The following is a 25,991-nucleotide window of genomic DNA, read 5'->3' on the forward strand; positions in this document are numbered from 1 at the left end:
TTTTTTTTTTTTCCTTTTTGCTTTTTTGACCATGGTTGTATCCTCCCGAGCTCTGTCCTGGAGAGTTTGGACGGGGGGACCTGAAGGGGTCAGCAGCTACCGTGCCGGTTGACAAGCAGGGCTCTTCGTTTTTACCCCTTTAGTTTTGTTTTGTTTCTGAGGCCAAGAGGGCTGTTTGATTTCCAGGGGAGGAGAGGAGGAGGGCTTAGAGGCTCAGGTTTGGTGTGTTAGGGATGACTTGCCACATCCCTGCGAGCCCTTCCTATGCTGTCTCCCCAGGGAAGGAAATCCAGGCTTCAGTCCTTCCCTTTCAGGCACGGCGGAGTGAGAGGGGAACTCGTAAGGTGCTAAAAATGCAGCTTTCCAGTTTTCAAGGAGGGGTTGCAACCTTGGCAAAAGCCTTCCTGGAAAGGGACCCTGCACCCTTCTCTTTCTTCCACTCTTTGGTTTCCTTTGTGCAGCTGCTGCTCCTGGTGAGGAGCTGGAAAGGTGCGTGGCTGCAGTGGGAGCAGCACAAACTAATAACAAAATTCCTTACAGGGTGAAATGGAGCCATTTTCTACAATACGAGTGTCTGTGAAAGCACTTAAATACCTTGGACCTTCATTGCGCCCTTATTTCTTCTTTTCTTTACCCCCCCCGCCTCAATTTCATTTTAATTAATATGCAAAGACATTTTTCATTTTTCCTCCTTGCATCTTTTTGCTGGTGAATTTATCCAGAGCTGTTCTGTGGTTCTACTCCCTTGTTTGAATGAGCTTATGCACAGTAGGAGAACGACTTTCATTGTCCAAAAATCAACCTTACTTGCTCTCCCCTCTGTGAGGGATAAGGCCAGGCCTGGCTGCCGTCAGACTGGCTGCCTGCTGGCGATGTTTTCCACAAGGCTGCTGGGCTGTCCCCCATGACTTGTAAAGGGAAGAGTTTTGGACTAATAACTAACTCAGTGACATAATTTTGGCCTTGAAAGTGATCTGGGCTAGTTTTCTTCTGGTGAACTTTTTTGCTACTTGTAATCCCATAAAAGGCGTCTATTTTTGGCTGCTGCTTTGTTATGGGAAGAGGATATGACAGCAGCAAGAGTGAAGTATTCAGGCAGTTTTCGTGTTATTTTTGTCTCTGCGTTTTTCGATGTCAAGGAGAAGCTGCAGCAGTGTGGGGAGGTACAGCATATCTGCTTCAGTGAGTTTGGTACTGAGGCGGTGTAAACTGGATCAGAAAGTGCTGCAGGAGACAAGCTACGTCGGTAGAACCAGCTTGAGGTGCAGCCAGGATGTCTTTCTGGCCAGGTGAACAGTCGAGTGGCTGCTGTGTTTCTTTCTCCCTGTGTTCAGCATTGGATGCCCGCGAGGAACTTTTTAGATGACTTCACTACTGGGTCTGTTCTGGAACCATGTACCTGAGATAGCAGAAAAAGGCCTTCCATAGCGAACCCAGAATGAAACAAAAAGGGCATCTTTCTCATTGTTTGATCTAAAAATGCTTGAGAGCAAGCAGAAGCCCAGGGCAGAGTCTTTTCCTGCTTTCTTTTATTTTTTGCATTTCCCATGTTGTTTCATTGCCATCTGTAACTCTCACATTACAAGAGAAGTGACATTTGGGTCCCCTACATGTGTGCAAGTATGATGGAAACTTACACAAATAAGCAATTTCCAGCAGCCATGTGTGAGGTCACTTAATTGGGTTGTCTCCAAAGCGGATCATGTTGTGGCAGTGAGGGCTTCCTGCTGGGAGGACTCTTCCACCAACAGTCTGCACCTGGAGGCTCAGCATGTCCCAGGGCAGACATCTCAGCCCAGTCTTCGGGTCATGGTAGAGCTAGGACTTGGGTTAGGAGAGTGAGAAATACAAAACCTGTAGCCATCAGATTGTCGCCTAGCCATGGTTTCTTCTAGAGTTGTGACTTGCCAGTGTGCCCTTTTTGCCCCTTGGGAACCACGAACAGGACATAACTGTTCAACTCACAGTCCCTTTGCCTGGAAGCGGGCAGGGTTTGGATGAGGTGCTGCCAAAGGGGATCTGTCTGAGTAGAGAAATGGAGTGAATTTTCTGCTCTGCTTGAGGCTTAGCAGGTCAGCCCTGTGCTGTAACACTAACATTCTTGACCACTGCTATTTAGCTCTGGTCAGAGCAGGTAGAGAAATGACAGCGATGTTAGGACTCCTGAGTTCCCTTTCTGATGACGAAAAAGCCTGCAGGTACCAGATACTCCTTTCTGATCACCCCTAGTCCCCTTGCACTTTATTCCTTCCTTTCAGGGCATAACATGGCTGGGGACACCTGTATGGGGAGAAAACCAAGTGGCCATTGAAAGTCTCTTTTTTCAGGCTACTGGCAAGTTGGACATTTTCTTAAAAGTTAGTAACTGGATAATCAGAAAATCTCCGTTGGCTTTTTGGAAAACAAAACAAAAAAAAAGTTTGCAGGTTTGCTCTCTCTGGGAATGCTATTGGATTTAAAGCAGAAAGGTTTTCTTAGTTGAATCAGATGTATGGAATCTATTTCAAGGAATCGAATGTACAAGTTTAGTGAATATAAATGTCATGGAAGCTACTTTAAGTATTTGCTAGCTGTGTGTTTGATGAAGACCAGAACCTGTGTTCATGCTCTTACTTCCTGCTCAAATTGTGAAACTGTCACTCCAGCTACAGCAGCCCCTATTCAGGATTTGAAACTGTCAGGGTTTAGTCAGAAGTGAGCCAGCCCACCCTGTTGACATGCCTCTCACTCTCTATGAACAGAAAACGTGTTACTCCTAACAACCTACCAGCCTACACCTCCCAAAACCGAGTGCGTGAGTGCTTGTACTTCCCCACGACTGAGCACCGTTTTGAAGGGATGCCAGAGACAGCATAGCTAAGCTCCACACAACAGGAGAGGAGCATCTGTCAGCCCCTGCTGCCTAGCTGCGTTCTCCCCTTTGCCCATAGGAGGTAAGTTCACTTTTCAAAAGTAAGAGCACAGAGCTTTTTAATACTGAGGCTTTTTGTAACTCCTGTAAGCAGACTTTGCTTCCAGTCAAGCAGTGAAGCTCGTAGTTACTGTCTCCTAGCTAAGATATATGCTTCTCTGTGGACACAGTAGTACTGGACTAGAGTGACTTCTCAAGCCAGCACTAGCACAAGATGGAAATCTCATAAGAGGTTAAAGAAAATGAAATAAGCTGCCAAATACATTACTGTGTTTTCCCCCGTCACCCAAATCTGATTTCCTTTTAAAGCATACATCCATGGGTACCTTTGCAGACTGTTTTGCCTTTCTGAAAAGCATTTTTTTTGACTTGAAAATACCACAACTCTGCTGCTTCTATGGAGTTGAGCATTGATGCAGAAAAGCAAAACCACTGTGGTATCAGTAATCTCATTTAAATCATGGATGGGGATTAGAAATAGCCTGGAAACTCATTGTTCTCAGCGTTGTGTCCTGTGGACTTCTAACACTCCTGATCCAGTACCAAGGATTTACTCCATAATTAGAAATGAGTGGGAAAGGGCCAAGATGCTTTTTTTTTTTTTTTTTAAATAACAGGTTGTCTATAACAGCAGAAACAATTGTCTGTAAACCAAGAAAAGTGTTGGATGCAAGACTAGGTAATAAAGGAAAATGTACTAAAATAGATAGATAGGTAGGTAGGTAGGTAGGTAGGTAGATAGATAGATAGAGGCTGTTGTTTGGCAAGCTTAAAGTCTTATTATCTTACTTTCCTATAGATAAAAGGCTCAAGTAAGTTATGCTCAGCCAGATTGTTTATGTTTGTGCTTTTGTGTGTTTGTGTATGTGTCCTTTCTAGCTTTTAAGCTAGCCAATTTCTAGCAAATTTAACAGAAAGATGCAGTTGCTAAAAATCACCAAATTTCTTAAAATGGAAAAGAGGGGAAAGAAAAAAACTCTGTAGGTGTCCTGTCTGGAGCAGGAGCTGTGCTATGACTTCCCAGGTTTTTGATGGCAGAAACCCCAGGGGAAGTGGATCTTTTCTGGTTTTCAGCAGTGGGAAGAACTTCAAGGAAGTGTGAGTTCTTGTTGGGACACAGAGTTGATCAACCAGGAGACACAACTCTGCAGAAAACCACATTTCACTAATTCCAGGGCTTATAGTGTTATTTACACTGTGTGAAACCAAAACTGCTTTGGAAGAAAAAGATAGGTTTAATGAATCTCCCCTCTAAAGCATCCTGGAGTAAGAACAAGGCTTTTGAAACTCAAATTCATGTGTTTTGCTGAAAAGGGCTTGGGAGATTTTCATTGAAATGGTTCTTTATGTCAGTGTTTTGGATTTTTTTTGCCTTTTAAGAGGTTTATTAATATATCAGTTGACTTTATCTGAATGGCATTTTTCTCAGTATTAATTAAGGATTTTTTTCAAGATTTATGCATCTCGCCCCTGATTAGTAAGTGTAAACATTTTAAAACCTTCTGCAGCACCGTTCTCCTCTATCAAATCTTCTGACAGTCTGTCTTGCTGATTTAGCACTACTTCACTGCATGTGATATGGCGGTGATCACGGAGACTCAAATGGGAGAGAGGCTGAGCTGAGAAAACCTTTATAGAGTACTTACTTTACAAGCACCTGAAGTAGAATTGCCTGAAATTTAGTCTTCAGACTATGAAGCGTGAACAGATTTGTTCTGTAGTCATATGGTAATTGTTTTTGAATGAGAATCACTTGCTCCTGGGTGCTTCTGTCAAAACAGCATATACAAAATTAATTTCACAAAACTCAGGGAGAGACCATATGGAAGAGGAAAGTGATACTCATTTTATACAACGTTGATTTCAGTCACTTACAAATGCTGTTCTAATGTCACTCCCTTGCATTCCCACACCGTGTACTTAGAAACATCAAGGTGTGTGTCCAAGTAATCCAACGAGGGTCCCTTATGTGCAATACAGAGAACATTGGTACTGGATATCAAGTCCTCCTTGAATCTCTGCAGTTCCTCTTGTTTGGAAATGATGACCTGTTTTGTGGATGTAGCTCATGTAGACCCTGCAGGATTCAAGCGGTTATCCTTTTTCTCCAAAATATTGCTTACTGCATCCTCAGTAAGTGTTGGTGCCCCTTGCATATGCTTCCTTGCTTCAAGTACAGCCCATTCTCTTGTCAGGTTAACAAGGAAGAGGACTGCACATGCAGTGTGCTGCAGTCTTGTTGCCTTTCTCTTACCAGAGTGCTGGCTTTCTGGTCCTGCTGTGGACAGCCCATTCCTCAACATTTGTATTGTTACTGTTGGCACTGTTGGTTGTCAGCGCCCACCGTTCTAAGTCTTGCTCTGATGTTTCTTCTGGTGCTTTCTTATATATTTTTCTGTTAATGATTCATTCAGACCAAGTTTAGTATTTCTGATACAAATCTCTACATGCCATGCAATATGTTAAATTGTACTAGCTTACATTCCTGCTGTTAAGTTATACTAATGCTATTTTCTTCCGTGTCTGCAGTACTTCTAACTTTGAGAATTAAAATGACAAAGCAAGACGTTGTAAAACCAAGCTTTATTATACCCTAAACATACCTGTAAGCTGGTGATAGTGCTTACCAGCAGCTCCCTTGCAGCTGAGGGTAGAGCAAGAAGAACGTTGTGCTTTTTGTTTCACGAAAATATGGAAATTCAGGGGGAGAAATTTCAGCCCCTTTGAGTTCTAAGTGTGAATTCAATAACTCTTTAATCTCAAGGAATAAACTATCTAATTTCCCCCAACCCACATTTGATTCCTTTTCCTGAGACTCAGAAATGGCTCTTCTGTATTGGCCACAAATCAGTTAATGACAATCTTTTCTTGGCCTAAGTCAGCCCTCAAATCAGCCAAATACGTTATGATTATTCTTCTTTTAGAATATGTCTACTTAGTCTGCCTTAGAAATTCTGTGTACAAAACCAAAATACTGTGCTTTGGCACTGCTTCATGAGTACCTCTTTAACTTGATCTTCATTAAAAATATCAGCGGTTTGCTAAATGAGTTGAGCCTAGTATGATTTGAACCTGCAGGTTCAGACATGAAACTTTGCCTAAGCAATCTGTCCAGCTTTGAACGACCAGTCTGAGATCACTGAGGCTGCAAATTAGTTCCATCAGAGGGTTGTCCTCGGTAGCCACTGGGTGGCAGTGCTTCCTCTTCCTTGCTGCTCTTGGAAGCACCAGTGCTTCAAAATGCCCCATGGCACAGGGGTTCCCATCCAGAATGTGCTGTCTAAAATATGAAGTATTTCCAGGGCTCGTGCAGCTTTGCTGGAAGCTGAGAGTTTCATTTGTTTATTTTGTACGGTGATTAGAATTAGGGAAAGACTAATACAGTAGCTACCACATTTTAGACGTCTGTTTATACAGACAGATTTATGGTAAACAGAGACCTTTCATAAAAAATGTAGCACATCATTTCCAGCTCTTTGGCTTCCCATAGCCCACAGGTTTCTGTCTCAGCAGGGAATAATTCTACCAGAAGGTAGAGGGGACTGTTCAGTCTTCTGCTGACAAAAGGCAGGATATTATGTTGTAAATGCATGTGCTTAATAAATTATCCTTTGCTGGAATTTTAGAGGAACGGAGATGAACATATTTCCAAGCAAGGAACAGCAAGTGGGTCCCGATTCCTGTGAAATCTGGATCAAATTAAAAGGATTTCCTTGCAAGAGAGATGATAGGCATATGAGCTCTTTGAGAGCAGGTATGGTTTGGAGAAAGCCTTTCAAGGCAAATCAGTTGTTAAGCTGTCAGCCTGCCCAGTGCACAACTGGCAGGAGAATTGGAATGGCAACATCTGGAGAGGTGATGCAGAGCTGGGAACACCTGTTTGGCCAGTGGTGTTAGTTATGGGAATGTCAGAGAAGAGGACATGAAAATAGTTCAGGCCAGTCCCATATCTGAGGATAACAATTTCTGCCTCCAGACCCATGTGTCAGAGCAACCACTGCGACATTGGGCTTTTCCCCATGAGAAAAGAGTGAGAACGGAATAGCTGCTCTTCGTGATCTCCTGATGTAGACATACAGTCTGTACTGAAGATGTTCCTGGGTAGTGAGTTTAGTTCACTTTAAATGATTTCATCTTGTTCTCTTAATAACAATGTCCTGGTACAGACAGAAGCAGTCATGTTTATATTGTGATATCAAACAGTGCCCTTTCTCCTCCACTCTTAGCCTTCCTTGCCAAGTTTGAGCTTTCCCGGAGTCAGACATTGTTTAGCACTAAACCCCAGTCTGAGTGCAATGCCTAAGGGTCTGGTTATTTAATTTTGAGATGAAAATTGTGGATTTAGGCCCATCTTTAGTGAATGATCTATTTTCAGGTGCCTGGGATAGTTAGACATATCAGATGCATATATTTTGTTCATAGGTGCAATATCATGGTCGTTAGTCATTCTTGCTTTATGGCAAAATACAAGGCAGTTTCTGTTTTTCATTAGCATCTCCATTACCTGCTCTCAGTAAACACGTTGTTGGCTTTTTTTATAGAAAATTGCACACATCTTCACCTTCCACACAATGTAGTTACCCAGCCTGCTTTAATGTAAGCTGCAACTAATAAATGAGCAGCTGCCATGGCTACTGTAACTATATAAATACAAAGAAAAGCTCTTCAGCTTTTAAGGAGTGGCTGGAGGCAGGTAATTAACCAAGGCTTCACTCCTTGCACACAAAGAGCACGAAAAGAAACACACCAGGCTTCCTTGTGGATTTTGCTCTTATGAGCAGGTGCTTCAAGAATTGCAACATAGCTGCCATTTCTGGGAGCAGCAAGAGAGTAAGAAAGAGCAAGGCAGAGTGCTACGATGCTTGCAAGAATCCTCTCTATCAAATCCAGTTGCAATTAAGCTAGTGATAACAATAATAGCAGATTCATCTTTGGAGAACTTTATTTTACTGCTTGCCTTCCCCCATTTTTAGGCTCTTCTCATTTGTTCTATTCTCTCCACTGACTCAAAAAAAAAATGCCTCTAATGCATCCACTATTTTGAAGGTGTTCGCCAAAGATTTTGTCACGTTTCTGAGCTCTTGGCTTTTTTCATAATGATGCTTTGTCATTTATGCATCCTAATATTCCCCTCCTCTATTCTTAAAGAATCCCTGATATTATAGATCTATTAGAAATTCTATTCTTTTTAACATTCTGGGTAAATCACATTCTTACATGTAGCAGCCTATTCTTTTTCTGTCAGCTCACAGTAAGAGATCTGATTTCTGCTCACTGAATTCTCTGGGAAGTTGTCAGTTGCCTATAATGAGGGTAAAATTGGGTCCAAGAGTGTTAAATTAGATCTTCTCCAGCATAGAAGAGCGTACCCAGACTTTCAGCCATATCACTCTATTTGCAAACAGCAGTGAAATTCTTTTTTTGCTCTCACTGAGCCATGAAAACATGATAGTCTCTTAGAGCTACAGACTGGGTTTCAGAACAGAAATGTCTGCTAACAGCTAGTTTGAATTCAAGTGGATAGAGGCTAAAATTCAGCCAGCAGCTTTCTGCAAACCTGTACATTTGTGCAGTCACCAAGAAAAATACTGGTATTGGTTTATTGGAGATTTTCTCTCTCTCTCTCTCTCTCTCTCTCTCTTTTTTTTTTTAAATTTCATATCCCATTCAGAGCTTACTGTCCCTTCCTTCACTTGTCTCTGAAATTCAAACCATTGCTGGTGACTCTTTTAAATGACAATGATAATTTTAAGTTGCTATAAAATTAATCAGAAGTTGCAGATGCATTTTCATTCATATTCTTACTGTTCATCTAGTATATTTTAGAGTGTATGGGACTTTGGGCCAAGCTTTGCTATAAATCATAATAAATAGTTGGCTGAGTTACTTGAGTATCTTCCTTCAGCAATCTGTTTCTTGCTCTCTGTTTGGCCTTTGCAGCTGGGATACCTGCTGCTTTTCCTGCCAGCACTTTTTTTTTTTTTTTTAATATGTTCCAGCTGAAGCAAAAAATATCTTGGTTCAGCAGTCTAACATCTTACTTTGTGATTCCTCAACACTATTTCCAGCCAAGGTTTTTCAAATTTCTTTGACCTCTGCTCCCCCAACCCACCTGTTTTAAGAAAACATTGCTTATTGTCTAACTTATGTAGCTCTCTAGCATTAGAAATTCCTAATTCATTTTTCTGAAACGACAAGTAAGGGTATGCTGGCTTTGACTCGTAGTGCTGTTCTCGCCCAGCTTGCTTATCTTTTGACTTGAGTAGCGCCGCTAACATAATGTTTGCAAGCCTCAACAAGAAAGTATGCACAGCTCCTTCTTACAGAGGTCCTTCTTTTAAAAATCCCTGCCAGCTGCAATTCACCTCTGTTCTCCACCCACATCCCTTCTAATTCCCTGACTTTTTTTCTGTGGCCTCACTCCTAAAGTAAATCTGAGCCCTGCATAAGGCATAACTGGAGAGGAGGGAAATAGTGATGACAAAGCTCCCTCAGCTGTCTGGGTAACCAAGTGTTCAGCTTCACCAGGGAAATCAGCTGTTGTGCTAGGTTTCCACAGTCCCTTTCAACTCCAGCATCAAGTGTATGAGCCAGCTCAGTAGCTGGTGAGAAAGCGCAGCTGTCTTTGAGTGACTTGGTGCCTCCAGAGAGGTTCAATTATAGGTGTCCTCTGGGCTTCTGCATCCTTTAAAAAGGCCGTGCAGGCTGCTAATCTGTTCTGCTGTTGTTCTGTTGCTTTTAATTTATTTATGTCTCTTTTAAACTTGGAGAGAGTGTTCAGGTAGCAAGAGAAGTGAAATAGTTCTCGTAACGTCTTTGGAAAGAAATACTTTGAAGAATGGCAGAGAGCACCCTAGAGGGAAAATATTTCCTGTGGGACTTGCATGTTCTGGGGTGATGATGTTTGTGTAGTGCAGCCCTGAATCGTTTAGAGTCTCTCAGTACACGCTCTGCAGACCACCAGAAAAAAAATGCAAAGCGAGAGGCTAAGCAACTAGACTTTCTATTGTAGTAGCATCCGCTGACTGACCAGTACATTGACTTTGAAAAACAACATATCACAACTCATGTTGGTCAAAATCTAAGTAGGAAAAGAGTAGTGAAAGTGAGCTGGTGGGGACCATGCTCCAGCTATGAGGCTGGAAAGAGACCTCCAGCTCTTCCCAGGCCATACTTGTGCTGTGAAACCAACCGATGGCAAAAATACCGTATGAAGGACCACTTGGGGAATTATGCCAGGTAACAAAGGTTCCTTTGTATGGAAATGCCACAGAAGCAGTCATGCAAGAGGAAGAGGGAAATGGAACGGTGTCTACAAGGGCAAGGAGGGCCCAGGACAAGTCAGAAAGCAAAATAAAAGCCTCTTCTTTGCACCAGAGCCAGGCACAATCCTGGTCCTTGTGCTCTTTAAACACAAGGACAGCTTTTGCCTAGTACAAGAGCAGGGTTGCCTGTCTTGCAGAGGACCAAAGCACAGGCAAGTCTCATTTTCCATCATGTGCTGCAGCTCAGCTGGCACAGCAGCACTGTATGAGGAAAACATGTTTTCTTCCTTCAGTAAAAAACACGGTGCATTAGAAGCAGCAGAATGAATTCTGCTATGCTTCCATTTTAAACTAATTGTATATTGGGGTATACAGAATATAATTTTAAAGACAGATTTTTCATTCCCAGCCTGCAGAAGATTCCATTTTCCAGCTGCTGGAAAACATTGTTAGCTGATCCTGTAATGAACTCTCTCATGTAAGAATTGCCTCATTACCATTAAATGTTGCCAGCTCTTAGATTTGTGTTCTGCTTCATAAGTTCCAAAAAGCAGACCAATGTATTTAGGAGCTATTTCCCTGTCTTAAAACGAACCAGAGTCTATTCCAGGACCCAAGCCAGCTCCCTTACAGTTTAAATGAAGACAGATTGCTATGAGTTTATTTCAAAAGACGAAGAAAAAGTTCTTGCAACACAGTCTTCCTTTCTTCCTTCTTCCTTCTTCCTTTCTTCCTTTCTGAACAAGAAGTCATACTTTTTGTGTCTTTGAAGAACAGTGAATAAGCCCAGAAAAATCAGACTATTGTATGTGCCTCCTAGTCAAGTATTAACATTATGATCAATTTTTTCCCTCGGTGGAAGGCGGTAAAGGGCCAGAAGCCATTCCCTCTGATTCTACGTACCGGTTCAGTAGGGATCAATTCACTACAAAGCAAGGTGGAGCTGCTGTGGAGGGAGTAATGATGTCTGTGGGATTTCTCCCTTCAGTTGTTGATTTGAACATAATCCAAGCCGGTGTTAATCGCTTTAGGTCAGCTCTGTGTTGCCTGACTTCTGTAAAACAATGAAATCTCTTCCAAATCATGATGGGTGGTTGCTACACAGTATGTTTACAGCAATTTTTCACTTTAATAGGCAGCCTGAAATATTGAATAGGAAAAAGAGGCAATTTTCTTTTCTTACCTAGAAAGGCAGAACAGTGCAACAAATTTGTACTGGTATTCATGTTGCATATGGCCATATGAAATAATAGAATGAAATTTTCTGGGGGCTGCAAAGGCACTTCACCAAAATTAATTCACCAAGGAGAACAGTTAGAAACTGTGTACCTTTCAAACATCTGGGAGATTTGCCTGGGCAATACACTGTGTTGGGTCCTATTGGATAGTGTTACATGCATGTTGAATTTCACTTACAAATCTTTTTGAAAGGAGGTGGAGAACAGAGAAAAAAAATATTATGCAATTGGCTGTTTCATTTTCAATGAAAAACTGGCAGCTTCTGTCATGTCCAAGCAGAGGTAAACAGATGAAAGGGTCAAATAAATAATCATCATATATATGATTATACATGTACATAAATTAAAACATGAGAGCTTCCAGTAACTTATTTATCTATTGAAATGCTGCTGTCATTTTAAGAAAGGAAGTGGCCTAGAAGGATCAGAAGAGAGTATCCCATGGCAAACAACCAGAATTAGATGAGTTCAAAGGTACAAGAGGATATGTATTCATTCTTTTCAAGGGGAAGCATGCAGCTGTGTCCTAATAATAATAAATTATTTGATCTCCTAGGGTTATTTTCTTCCTAATCTGTGCAAAAAAGCATTTTTTAATGCTGTGGCCTCTTTTCTTCATAATGTCTTTCAAAACAAGCCACAGTGTCAAGAACCCTTCTTTCCAGCATTAGTCCTGACATTTGGTTGTTAGTGTGTTCATTGTGTAGGCTCCCTCCTGTCCTGTTCCTGGAGAATTGCAAAGCAGTCAGGACAGCGTACTGACCTAGGAGGTCATGGCTGGACCTGGACTACATGTTTCCCATGTGTTTTGGACAGAGGCGTACAGAGAGGGTAAGTGCCAAGTCTGACATTACAGTGCTGGGAGAAGCTTCTAGTCAAGATGCACTTAAACAAGCAAACCACTGGGTTCTCTACAGGGAGTTCTTTTATTATCTGAACCCAAAATGCAATTTTGCTTGCTGTGTCCTGGCTAGAAGTAATATACATACAGTATGCTGAACTTCCAAGTGTGGTTATATCAAAAGTACATCTGTTTTATCCTATTCGTCCATCTCTTGCTGGTCCTCTCAGTTGAAAAAAAAAAAAGTGGATTTTATTCAAGTCTTTCCTCAGCAAACATGTTAACAATTATCATTTCTTATTGCAAAAACAGCTGAAAAATTTGTCATCCAAACATCATCACCTTATTTTATATTGTACTTGACCAAAAACTTGCCTGTGCACTTTACAAAAGCAGAGTCCATAAAGGGAACAGTTCTAGCAGTCTGAAGTGCTATTTGTAGTCAGTTGTCTTTTCATAAATGTGTTTTTAAATCAGAGATTTAAATTAATCACTCTCAAACTAATCAGTGAATCAGTTCCAAATCTGGCAGCCAGTCAGTGTTGATACAGGATTTACTGCATGTATATACTCCCAAATTTTGTTTTCACAGTATTTTATTTCAAATATTAAAAAACAAATGCGGTTATCAATTACAAATGAAATCAAACCAGAATAAACCGAAGAAGAAAACTTGTGTATACTGTCAGTAACCTGTCACTATGGGCAAAAATACCAGCAAGTTGACATCTTGTATTTATTTGCTAGGTCTTCATATAAATAACAGTTCACTTTTTGGAAGTAACGTGCACTTTGTTCATCATTCGAGATTCTCTAAATTATTAGCAGCTTGGCAGGGATTTCAGAAACTGAGCTGAAGAAAATATTCAGGGGATCCTGAATAGTTTATGATAAGATTCCATGCTGGTCTTTTGTTCATATGTCTTCTTATTTTACGAGAAGGCTTCCATAAATTTGTATTAGAGAGAAAAGTCGTGCTTTTCTACTTCTGTGGGACATTTGCATAATGTAACTATTCTGAAATAAAGGTTGAGTAACACACACAGCTGTTGCAAGTCAGTACATTATACGTGTTGAGTATGGCCAAGTTTTCAGTATTGTTTTCAGTTTATTTCCATTTGCCACTCAAAACCAGGAGGGACAGGTTATATTAAAAAAAAATCAAGCTTAGAAGCTTCCGATTGCAGCTTCTTCTACTCCAGAGTCTGGGTGCAGGATACTTTTGCTTCTTCCCAGAGAGAGACTTTGATGTTTGTGGAGGGGTTGTTGGGGAAGGGTGGCAGGACAGTGAGGACGCAGTGAAAGGAAGATGGTGCAGACAAGCTAGTAGGGAAGGTGAGTGACAGATCTGTGTGTCCTTGAGGGGGGGAGAGGTCAGGTGTGGTGTGGAAATGTGGAGGAGAGGAAGAAAAAAGGGCTGGAGTTTGTGTTTTTACTTAAGCAATGTGTACTGTTTGCTGTGCACTTTAGAAAGTAAGAAATTTCTGTCAGTGGAAAGATTTTCATCAAAGTGGAAAGAATTTTCATCAGTGGAGTTCTGATACTCTTACAGCTTCTGGGGCTGATGTGCCGAGCTGTAAATTTCTTCTCGGGAGCAATACAGCTACTAAATGCAGGTCCTAAAAAAGCCATGGCAAAATAAAGGAAGAATAATGCAAAAAGGAAGAAAAATAAAGGAAGGAAATTCCATATCCTCCATGGAAGGGCTTAGTGGCCAAGACAAGACAAACAAAAAATCTACCATAAAAGAAGAAAACTCCCAGGTTCAAGAGGCACAAAACAAAATCGTGATGCTCTACCTCTTTCTCCCAGGCCTTTTCATTATCTGAAATACACCTTCACAAACTGGAAACTTCACTAGTAATGATTTTTCTGCATAAACGCCCTACTACTAAGTTCCATTATGTTATGTGTTGTTCTGGGCTGGCCAAGTATATCCAGGTCAGAGTGTGCAGCACAGCCCCCTGCTTTGAGAGCAGAGGAGTGAGGAATACAGAGGATTGCTAAAGTGGGAGGAAAACTCAGCAGGGAAGGGACTGTGTTCAGGCACAGACCTCATGATGAGGACCACCCTGTTTTTGCACACCCCAGAAATCACAGAACAGCCAGATTTGGCTTTAGGTCTTGAAATTACATGTGGGCTGCTGAAAGTAAGGTTGCTAATTAACTGTTCATTAATTCCTTTCTGAAAGTAATTTATTCATCTTCCTTTTTCTTTTTTTTCTCCTTCCAGTAGACATCTCTTCTTCTATTTTTGTAGCATGAAGATAACCTGCAGGGATAAATGGAAATTGGGTTTGTGCCCTTATTTCTACAGTAATTTGGATTGGTGTTGTATTGCTGGTAAAAAAGAAAACAAAAAAAACACATAGCCAACCTAGTTGGTTGGCATTTTTAAAAATGATTTAGCCACTTTTTACTTGTTTAATTTGGACTTCTTTTTGATGTTTTAATTCTTTAATTCTTTTCTTATTTTCTTTACCTTAATTTTCACATTCAGCTTATGCATATATAATCACTTAATGTAAACAAAACATAGATTTCTTCCAATGGTGATTTGTAACAGTGGTTTAAAATTGAAAAGGAAAGATGGTAATCTGGAAGAATAAGTACACTAAGGAATATATATCTGCAGGACATAGAGTTACAGAATCTTAAAATCACAGAGTGGTTTGGGTTGGAAGGGACCTTGAAGATCACCTCGTTCCAACCCCCCTGCCATGGGCAGGGACATCTCCCACCAGACCACGTTGCCCAAAGCCCCATCCGGCCTGGCCTTGAACACCTCCAGGGATGGGGCATCCACAGCTTCTATGGGCAGCCTGTGCCAGTGCCTCACCACCCTCAGAGTAAAGAATTTATTCACTATATCTAATCTAAATCTTCCCTCTTTTTGTTTAAAGCCATTGCTCCTTGTCCTATTACTACTCTCCCTGACAAAGAATCCCTCTCCTGTTTTCTTGTAGGTCCCCTTTAGGTACTGGAAGACCACTATAAGGTCTCCCCCGAGACATCTTCTTCATTACTCTAACCTATACTCTTCAGCGCATAAGCTTTGTTTTTCTAATTGAAAGACTTGTAGGAATTCCACATCTGCACATCTGCTTAGGTAAAGCTCAGCAAATCTGAACATTAGTTCAGTAGAATGCTCTGAACTGGTAGACAGCCAACTCAATTAAACAGCTATCCTGATAAGGAGAGGCAAAAATGCTTCTGAAAAGACTCACCATGGCATAAAGTACCCACTAAAGAAAAAATTCTGCAGTAAGGAGATTACTCACAGCATTTCATTTTTCTTTGGCATTTATTTCCTTATTATTGCTGGAATCTCTTTTCGTGATTGAAGTGAAGTTTGGCATTTCACGCTGATTTAAAAGCTTGCTAATACTAATCTCCCTGTGTCACTGAATGAATACATCCCTGCTAAGTAGTTTCACTATCATTAAGTATAATTGTGCTAAACTAGCATCCAGGGAGATGTCCTGGTTAAGAATATCCTGGATAAAAGGTTTGTACTATACCAGTGGTTGTTTATATTCACGCATAGTTTGGATTTCATGACATTGCTCTGGATAGTTACTTTGAATTTAGCTAGATATTTTCCAAGGATATGAAGTCTACATAAGACTGAAAATTACTGTAGGATACCGATGGATTTGGAAGGCAAATTGTCATTCAAGAGAAGATATGAAACTTGTGAAATTTCTGATAGAAAAATAATCTATTTGAAAATCTTCAAGTATTTATTGTGTACAAAGGAAAAAAAAATGTTTTCCCCTTTCTTTATGATGTATGGAGGAAGTCTAATGCATTCTACACGATGCTGGTCATTTCTGCTTCTGTGTTACATCAGAAATTCAGCCCTTGCCTGTGAGATTGTTTCCCTGGATGACTGTGTAGAAATATTGTAATCGTGACAAAAAAAAAAAAAGTAATCTGAGCAATAGTTAAGAAAAGGAATGTGTAGTTGCTCTTCAGAGTTGTGGGCAGGGAAGTGTTTCCACATCAGCATCTTCTGGAGCAGGAAAGCTTGCTTTTCACAGCGAAGTCAGCAAAATGGTCCTGGTTCCTGGGCACTGCTATTTCGTACCACTGTTTTGCTAAAAAAGATGTGTGTCCATTGCAGGCTGAGGTTTGGCAGAATCTTGCTTCTCAAAGTGCTTGGCTCTCTCACTGGGTGAAAATTATCTACAGTGTTGGTGTTTCTTTTGCTTCCTCTGAGCACTGTGCACAAGATAGGTTTGCTGTAGAAATTCTTCAAACAATCCTTGTAAGAATTAATGTTGGAAGAAGATCTTTTCCTTTTTGAGCTGTTACACTTAATTTCTAATTAGCCCACAGTGTCAAGGCTAATATGGTAATTCTGTAGGCCAGACATTTCTCATGAGCAGTAAGGAATAATTTAAAATGGTCATTAGGAGCTGCATCGTCTTGGAAGTAGAAATTATTTTCATTTTATCTATAACTTAGATAATTGTGCTATAGTATTCCTTCAAATTTAGTGCTTGTTTCTGGAGTTGCTGGGTAAAATAACAAGCAGACATCTGTATTGTACCATATGCTTGTTTACCTGTATTCAGAAAGTGACCAAAGAAAAAATTCAGATAACAAAATAACCTGATGCTTGAGGAAATTTTCAATATAACCAGCATCTGGGGATATTAGTCTATTTGCTTAAGAAGGATTTTTTTTTATTAATTGACCTTCACAAACACAGCAAGAAGATAAACCTTTGGTTCAACATCACAAGACTTGCATTGAAAGGTGTTTCAGAGGATTGTCTGAAAAAATACTTTTTGTATCTAATAATTTGTCTCCTAACCATACTTAATTCTAGCTATTTGATTATCTTTCATCTCATGTCCAGTGAGCTAAACTGACAGAAAATTATCTTGCTTTTTGATATAAAAAGAAGGGACAAGGTTCGTCCTTACCTTCCTGCAGAGAATCTATGAGTGTCCAATATTTGCTTCCACTAGCACTATAGATTCCACTAGCACTGAAGTGTTTTAAAGTATTATTAATTCATATTCGTGTGCACACAACAAGCAAAAACATTTTGAAACTATACTGATATAATCCATTTTTCACAGCCTGCTTCAGTCAAAGCACCAGGACTGTGGTGGATGGAAAAGAAAATTGAATTCCGGAATGAGGAATCTCTACTGATCGTACCTTTTCCCAGGCTCTGGACATTCCAACCCAGATACCTGCAACCAAGAAACTTCACAGCGGATTTTGACAATTTAGCAGAGTGATGGACTCTCTCAGGTAATCAGACAAGATGAGCTGTATTCTCTGGAGAGTATTCTCTAGAGAAGAGATTTGTTTTTTTTAGTCACAATGTTGCATCTTAGAGATGACCATTAATTCTGCTTTTACTGCATTGTTACAGCTTTCCTGAGGAATAATATTACCATACAGCAAATTGCTTTTTCACTGACAGCACCTACCTCCCACGTACCACACCTTCATTTGCACTTCTTGGCAACTCCTAAACTGCAGCATGCATATCCTCGTGTAGGCCTGGCATACCAGATGGGATACATTGGCTCTTACTTAAGAGTCAAAGGCAGGTTTTGTAATAGTTTGCTGTACATTTTCATGTGTTAGTAACAGGAGCATGTGATACCTAACTCCTGAGGTACGGCATCACTCCTACTCCCATGCCAAGCTTTTTCTGAACAGGCTTAGCCAGCTGTGCAACTGCAACAGTCATTTTTCTCTGATATCTACAGATAGGGACTAGAATAACACTGTCAAACCTCCTTTCAGATCTTGTGAATAAAGATCCTGAATCTGCAAATGTAAAAAGCTTGAGTCATAGTATCTCCTAATGTCATCGTATCATATAATGCTAGTACTTGGATGATTTAACTTTCTAGTACCACAATATTTCTGTAGTCTTTCAGGGCAGTGTTGAGTAAGGTAATTAAAATTGTCTCAGGGACTAATGACTTTCAATATTTCATTCTTTTATGTTTAGTTTTTAATTATTCTTTGTTAATTTCTCTCTGCAAAGGAACACACTTTTCCAGAAAAGAATGAAAGAACGTGTGTTAAAAACACATGGTTTTTATTTTCTTATTTTCATTTTCTTAAGAAACTACTATATTAATGAATCACAGGGACCATATTCTGACTGACAGATTACTCATCAGCAGATCACTAGAATTGCTCCATGGAAGCTGTGGAATGTCTATCACTGAAAGTCTTTGAGTACAGAGTAAACAAACACTATGAGAAATGACCTATACTAGGTTCAAGACAGAGCAGTAGTCTATATCATTGTTTCTCAGCCTTTTTTATTGGAAGGACAAGCCAAGCTTTAAGCAAAGGAAGATATATTAGTTTTTGTGATAGTTGTTTTCTTATATAACCAAGCAACGTCTGGGCTGAAATTGAATTGTTTGTGCTAAACATTTTTTTTTAACCAAGATTTTTATTTATTTCTTTGCTTATATTTGGCCTTCTGTTTTGCTCATGTTACAGGTTTTTTAATTGTTCACGAATGTGCCATCTAAGATCTGAAGAGCAAGTGGTGAAAAACTCTTAAGAAGTGTTGAACTAGATAACTTCTGTAAGTCATTTGTATCCATTTGCTTTACAACACTGATACATGTTTGCAAGTAGATGTTACCTAGCATCCTCCCTGCACCATTCACTGCAGAGTAATAACAGTGAGGATATGAGACTTTCTTCTACATTCCTATTTAAATACACTATAATAAGCTACAAGGGCAAACATAAATGTTTATTGCTGCAATCTGCAGCCCATTCATCCAAATTTCATTATTTTTATGACCTTTTTTGTAGCAGTTGGGTGTGATGGTTGTAAAAGCAGCAAACTTTGAGGCAAAGGAATTGTCTATAAATTCTCATTTACTTCTACCTGTTTTACTTCTGATGAAGGGTCCTGACTGACAAAATGGCATGTAATCTGTTTGGTCTAGATGGATGCTGCTTCACAGCTAATATCTTGAGAGGTTTTTGTGAACTCTGAGTCAATATGAATGTCAGCATGGGAAATATATTTAATCTTTCTGCACAGCTGTTTTTATCAACCTTCTCCTCAAGCATTAATAAACAGCTGATAAAGCTCTCAGTGGAATTTGCCATGATGCATACTGAAATGGGTTTGCCCAACATGTCCCTTCTGTTACCTAGTAGAAGTTTAATGTTTTAAACTGGTAAGAGAATTTGAGAAGTCTTAGAAAAAAACAGGAGTGGTTTAGAGGTGGTAAGAGTTCTGACCTTAGCCCATCATCTCATGTCAAATGAGAAGACAACTCATTTCACTGAAAGCAAGATCATTTTTTAAGACCGGGCTGAAGTTTGCAATTTGATAATTTTTATCAACAGCTGAGCTGCTTCAGGTGGAATCTCTGACTCACAAACTGGGGGGCTGTGAGGGCAAAGCACTCCCAACCAGGCTGTAAGCTCAGAAGGGAACCTGTTAGCAGAATAACTTGGTAAATGGTGTTCTAGTAATGCTTTGGAAAGAATGGGATGAAAACTTCATCCCCGTAAAATCAATAAGGGCATTGCCATTACCTTCAGTACAGTAGGAATTTCATGCTGCAGAGGGAGGAATGTAATTTCAGAGTGACTTCTCTGACAGCAGAGACTGCATGCCCATGATTACCTAGAAAATTATTTTCTAGTGCTTGGGAATTTCTGTTTTCAGTCAAAATTACTTTCTATGTGTAGACAATATTTGTTTATGACACACTGCTATAAAGGGTAGTCTTTGCTATATTTACCCAACAGAAGCGACACAGTGGGACAAATATGCTATTGAGTAAATGATATGTAGGGTGAAAAATTCATATTGTCCTTTGGCTGAAAGAGCATGTGAGTGTTACTGATCTTTGTTCATTGTAGTCATTTTAGAACTTAAAAGATACTGAGAGAGCACTTCAGTTCTGAATGATGTTGTTTGAGTGAAAAAAGGGTAGTATTATAAGTGAACTTATGAATCAGTATTCTGTGGCCTTGAAAGTGATATCACAAGTGACAGATGTTTTCCTTTGAACGTATGGCCATATTAATAAATGTAATAAATGCAAGCCCTGGCATGACTTCATTGGAGGTACTCTGGATTTGCCTCAGAGCAAATTCACTGGAAATTGTCCTCTGATATCCCTGGTTTGAACTTTCGTGTTATTTTTTAAATTTAATTGTGGTTATACAAAGGTGCTGTAATGTGTCAGCTGTAGAAAGTAAAGCCTTTTATTTGCAGAGAAGATAGAAATAAAGTGCTTGCTTTGCTTTCTAGCCTCCTTTCAGCTTTTGGTACGGGGGATCAAGCAGAATCTAAGAATGGAACTAAGGCTTTGTTTTCATCCTTTCCATTGAAAATGCGTGCAGTAAACCATCTTCTTACAGATGTGTTTCATCTATGCTACCTCTATGTACTTGCTCATTGCTGAATAAAATACATGAGGGAATTTTGTGGTGGAAGGCATATAGGTGAAAGATGGAATCAAGTACAAATCGTAATTTAATACTAAACATTTTGAATGATTTGTTATAAATGCTAAATAATGGATACAACTTGCACCTATTTATAAGATCATTAGAGCACTGCAGTTTTGTATAATGTCACAACTAGTCATTCTGTGGTTACAGCATGGTTATTTACCAGGAACATGGGGAGGCAACCAAAAGAGTGAATGTCCAGGTAGTGGGGTTGGGAGACAAACATTTCTATTTTGTCTGCACCATATTCAGGATATGCTGAAATAGATCTGTTACCAAGCCTTTAACAGTTGTAAGTTAGAATCCAGGCCAGAGGACAGACAATGTTTTTATATATGTCATCAATATGTAATGAATCAGTGGTGGCAAAATCCGCTTTATAGAATACCAGTGTTCACTGTGTCATAGTGGCCATAACCAGACTGACTGGGTACTGAGCCTTAAACCTCTCACCCTTAGTTGAGATTTGGTCTGTACTTCCAGTTGCCTGGGCTTCATGTCCTATGAGAAGAGAACTCCTTGCAAATGCATCAGGTAAATTAGACATGAATACTGTACCTGACACACAAAAATGGATATTAAAGACTGTTTTCCTTTTCACCAAAAGCATTTGTTTCTATTCCAGCAATCTTCGTCTCTCTCATACACAACTTTTATTTAATTTCCGACAAAAAGCACTCTGTGTACCCATTTAATCAAGGGAATGAAATAAGTCAGTACTTTTGAATCAAATTGTGATATAGTCAAAAATAAATACAGATGTTTCTGATATCCAGTCTTCCCAGGTGGATAACTGACAGTTTAGGAAAATGTTATTTTCTTGCACTGTTAATAATTTTTTTTATTGAGTGTCATAATAGTTTTATTTACTGAATCAAACATTGTATTGACAGCAGGGAGCACAGTGCACTTCTTGTAAAGTCAGATTGAAGATTGTTATTTAAAGCAGAATCAAAGGCTTATGAAGAAGACATGGACTTAGCTCCCATGAGGTGATAAAGAAAATTGCATTGAGACAACAGAGCAGAAGGTTAGCTTACTGCACTCTGGAATGGAGAGATATGAGAAGCAAAAGAGAACAGTAGTAAATCACAATGTTAATATCATCATGTTATTTCGTGGAATGACCTGGAAAAAATAATGGAAACAGAAAAGTACTATGTCTTACACATGCACTTGAAGCATCTATAGGGTGATAGAATGACCCATATGCTGAGCATGGGCTTTAAATAGAAAAATGGGGGTAGGTGAGGTGCCCTGTTAATTCCAGTAGTGACACCACCAACTCCACAATAAACCTGCTTATTAAATGTTCTCCTGAAAGCATGAAACTTACCTCTTTATTCCCCCACAATCACAGCAGCTTAAGAGCTTTCAATAAGTTGATTGTTCTGTGCACAGGAAGTCCTTAAAATGGCTCTTCCAAATAAATAAAAAAATAGCAACCAAAAGCTAAAATGGAGACATGAAGAAAATGGAAGTTTCCTTTTTCATCACGATTTTAAAGCCAGCAGAGCGTCACTGGCATGAGCTGATGCCATCTGGGAAAGAGGGTAGCTTCTCTTACAGGATGTTAGACAGCAGCAACAGCTTGAAGTTGCTTGAAGGAACTCAAGATAGACTGGAAGAGTTCTGTAAGCTATGCCCAGCTGGCTTTGGCAAACAGTTCTCCAGAGAGATGAGTTTGAAAGCCACTCCTTCAATATAATGCATGTAAACCAAAGAAGCAATATTCAAAGATAGGGCAACTTTTTCTGCCCTTCAAAAGGCAGTGTGATAGAGGTATAACAGCACAGTATCCTAATCACCCATGTGCACATTCCCATTGCAGAGACACAGGGAAAAAAGTCCCTGCATTTGATACCAGCAGAGGATGATATCATTCTCTTGATACACTGATCTATCCCAGTACTGCAACTCTACTTCTCACATTTTCTCTATGATCCATAGAGTGAGGCAGAATTTCCCAATTATATGCTGCACTAAGTAACCCAAATGCAGTATTTGTAAAGTAATTTTGTTCCAACCATATGTTAAATATTTTCTGACTGACAAATTGTGTATCATTTCTCTATTATGAATATATGATTATGTCTGGAAACTGCATTTGTGCATATTCATTGTATCATATTGATCACAATGGGTAGAAGGCTAACAGAATGCCTTTTCCATAGAAACAGAAGGCTGTAGTGGAAACACTGAGTCTTTTCACAGTGATAAATGGTGCTGAGTCTGTGATTGCTCTGCTTGTTCAGTCTCTGGAGGTATCTTGCTATGCTTGTTCAGTCTCCGGAGGCATCTCTTCACAGTAAAATTTCTACTAACATTGTGCCCTTTACTTTTTCCTTTCATCTGCTCAACATTTTGGCTTCCATATTTTACACAAAGTAAAAACATTGCATCATTTCTTTCCAAGAGTCCTTTTACTTGAATCTCTAAGCCTGAAATTTTATATTTGCAAGTACAGTAGTAGGAAGTCATTCAAAGCAACTGATATATAGCTGTACGAGATCAAGGTCTGTTCTCAGTTACCCATAAAAATTCAGCAGTAATTTAACTACACTAATATATAGGTTTTTTGCTTTTTAGAGGAACTCAAATTGATTCATAAAGGAGTTTGTCAGAATTAGGAATGCTAAGTAGCAGAACTCATTGCTACAAGATGTTGTGGGTGCCAAGAATTTATACGGACTTTTAGAGGAATTAGATGAATTTATGCAAGAAAAAAAAATCATCTGGGTTGGTACACCTAAAGATACCACTTCTGGTGCAGGAAGTCCATGACATGCAGACTGTTGGAAGATTGTTGGAAGTATCGTGGAGAAGAGGCAGTGTGTGCCTGATCTGCTCAGAGTCGTTTCTTCGTGCATCCGCTACTGGCCATTGCAGGAGGCAGGTCTTGATGGAAACGTGCTCAGGCTGGGTATGGCTGCTCTTATGAATCGCTTAAGGCAAACTCTAGGACATACAAAGAGAACCCAGATCTTCTCATGCCATAACTCATGATACAAGAACACAACAATACTCCTTCTGTTTGGCAGAAATGGGTGAGGACAGCCTTTCACCTCGTGTCAGGCCCTGAGGGCATCCCTCACCCCCGTCTAGCAATTGTACAGCTGGTGGTCATGGGTGGAGAGCTGGGAGGCCTTAGAGAGGGTCTCTTGCCTCCTGTTCACCCAGGATCTGGTTTTAATCTCAGACTCTGTCTCTTTGGACCTCAAGCAATGTTGCAGCTGCATCACAGCCATGCCCATGCTTTGCTGTGGACCCTGCCAATGCATACACGGGCCCTGACCCATGAAAGGACTTTGCAGCCTGACCTCAGACCTGCCTCATCAACCACGGACTTGCCTAGTGACCTGGACTCCAGGCTGTGCCCAGCAACCCCCCTTCCCTTCTGCCCTGCACCCTGCATGGGGGCAGTGGGATGGGGCCTGGGTGGCGAGGCTATGCCCCACCAGCCCGCGGATACACAATAGCTCACAGTTTCTCATCTCTTAGCTTTCTCTCTCACTTCTTTGCTGCGCCTCACCAATGTCTGTAGCCCACTGTGAGGTCTGATACGCTGTGACCAGTTCGGTGACCCAATCTGTGATCTGTTCACCATTGAGCATTCCCCAAATAATGGAGAGGTTGGTGTTTTCTGCACTGTATGTCTTTTGTATATCTTCAGCTGTGGGGCACAGCCACATACCCCAGCTGTCACCCTCTACATCACATTGCCTCCTTGCCTCCTTGCCATGTGAATCTAGCACGTGTGGTTCCACACACTGGGAGAAAAGACAGTAGGTCTAATAGTAATATTATACTTATAATTCAGTTACATCTTCACAGAGATTCTCTTCCAGGAATTTATAAGGTTGAAAGTTACCATGCCAAACACAAACATTAGGGGTATGTTTGTATGTACATGGCTGCCCAGTGAACTCCAGCAATGATGGTAAAGGGATGATAAAGTGACTATGGCATGTCTTGTTGGGGTTCTGTAGATTTCCAGGGGTTTCTTTTGACTGTACACCGGAGAAGATAATCAAATGGCCTGGGCTGAAACATGCCTTATGGTACATTTGAGGCAATGCTGGGTTAATGAAGAAGCACACACCAGCAATCAACAGATTGTCCATCAACATACGCAGTGTTCAGATTTGAGAAAAATTAATAACACTGCATGCTTTGCAGTTGGAATCTGTTCATCACATTTGACTCATGAGAAAGAAAATCTGTGGCAGGTTTTCTCTTCCTGCCTTCCTTCCTTGAGAATTTAGTGTCAAAGGAAGCTAGGTTAGCAACCTTGTCAAATGATCCTTTCTGTGCATAAGCACATAATTCAGGTTTCGTCACCCTTTCCTGTCAACAAGTTTCAGTGCTGTTGGTGAAGGATCATTTCTCTGTTACCTTCCGCCTGTGCTAGAATTGAACCACGTCCAGGCTCAGGATGAAAAAGTACATATAGTAAATGATTTAGACAAACTGCGTCCCTCAGAGAAGAACTATCTTACGTTAATAAAATTTTAAATGGTTAATGTTGCATCTGCTTTGTAATTTGGTTCACTTATAATTTTTGTTTTAATAAAAAAAAATCAATTTATCGATCTCTTCAATATGGTGCAGTTCTGTTTCCACTCTCTTTATAACTGTCATGCTTTTTTCTATTCCACTTAAAAATGTGGAACATTTTTCCTTCCTTCTCATATTTGCATTTTACTGGGTCTAACCTCGGAATCTTATTTGCTTCTCTCTGGCTGATGAATTGATGTTTCAGATCTTTATTTTTATTTTTTTTTTAAGAGCAAGTTGTTTTTTTCCTCTTAAGTCATCACATGTTGATTCATTTGTATTTTTTCTCTTAAGTCTATTCCTGTTTCCTTTTGTTTCTATATACTCCCCTTGTATTTTGGGTCAGAAGCATTATAAATAAATTAACGATTCTTTCCCTGTCTGCAAGGATAAATGCTTATAGAAGTCTGGTTTCTAATTCCTTAGAGTTGATTAGGGACTTATGCCTTGAAGCATACATCCCAGCCTGTACCATTTCTAATGAATGTTCCCATTATATGCTTATGTGTCCAATCTTCTTTTGAATCTGACTAACATTTAACCTCTGAGATGGCTTGCAGCAAAAAATTCCACATTTTAATCACTTCCTATTTTATTCCAAAAAAAAAAAAAATTACTTCATTCCTGTGTTTCATATGTCCTGTGGCTTGGTTCTTCTGCTGTATGGAGTAAAAGCAATAAAAGCTCACCCTTTCTTT

The 25,991-nt window shown here is 40.0% G+C and overlaps 1 long non-coding RNA gene across 1 annotated transcript; it reads left to right on the forward strand.

Moving 5' to 3' along the window:
• Positions 1 to 25,329, forward strand: LOC121065533. The gene is made up of 4 exons (XR_005817133.1): positions 1 to 1,289; positions 2,742 to 2,933; positions 17,349 to 17,526; positions 18,748 to 25,329. It is a non-coding gene; the product is annotated as an uncharacterized LOC121065533 (long non-coding RNA).
• Positions 25,330 to 25,991: the final 662 nt, after the last annotated feature.

Source organism: Cygnus olor, chromosome 2 (genome assembly GCF_009769625.2).
Source record: "Cygnus olor isolate bCygOlo1 chromosome 2, bCygOlo1.pri.v2, whole genome shotgun sequence".
NCBI lineage: Eukaryota > Metazoa > Chordata > Aves > Anseriformes > Anatidae > Cygnus > Cygnus olor.